Here is a 678-nt window from a genome sequence, read left to right as displayed (position 1 = left end):
GCAAACACTGCCACCTGCTGAGATGAGAGTCCAAGCTTAGCTCCTAAAAACAGTCTTCCGATTTTCATTAGTGGGAGTAGCATATTACTCATTGTTCCATAAAACACATGGACATCTGACATATTGCAGCAATTTCTTTAATATCCCACAGTCCCAAGAAAGGAGCAGCAAAGGCAACTGTGTTCACAATAACACATCCAGCACTTTCTCAAAGGCAAAACAAATAGCAATGCTCACCTTCTGTGTGTGTGTGTGTGTGTGTGTGTGTGTGTGTGTGTGCGCGCGCGCGCACGCGCGCACATGCACGCTTGGACCTTTCTCTTGTCTTTTTTGCTTAAGGCTAGTGCTCCACCATCTAAGCCACCACTCCACATCTGGAGGCTTTTGCTGGTAAATTGGAGATCAGAGTTTCACAAGTTTCTCTGCCCAGGATGGCACTGAACTGTGATCCTCAGCTCTCAGCTTTCTGAAGAGCTAGCAGTGAGCCACCAGCAGCTAGTGAGAATCTGCACCTGGCTTTCACCACCACTGTATTTACAGCTTCCATTCATCTTTCCTGGAATTCTTCTAACTTGACAAATTAAGCTTTCAGGTAATACAACCTAAAGCTCCAAAAAGGAAGGAAGGAAGGAAGAAAGGAAGGAAGGAAGGAAGGAAGGAAGGAAGGAAGGAAGGAAG

Source organism: Dipodomys ordii, unplaced genomic scaffold (assembly GCF_000151885.1).
Source record: "Dipodomys ordii isolate 6190 unplaced genomic scaffold, Dord_2.0 Scaffold1, whole genome shotgun sequence".
In the NCBI taxonomy this organism is placed as follows: domain Eukaryota; kingdom Metazoa; phylum Chordata; class Mammalia; order Rodentia; family Heteromyidae; genus Dipodomys; species Dipodomys ordii.
Note: the sequence above shows the minus strand (reverse complement) of the source record.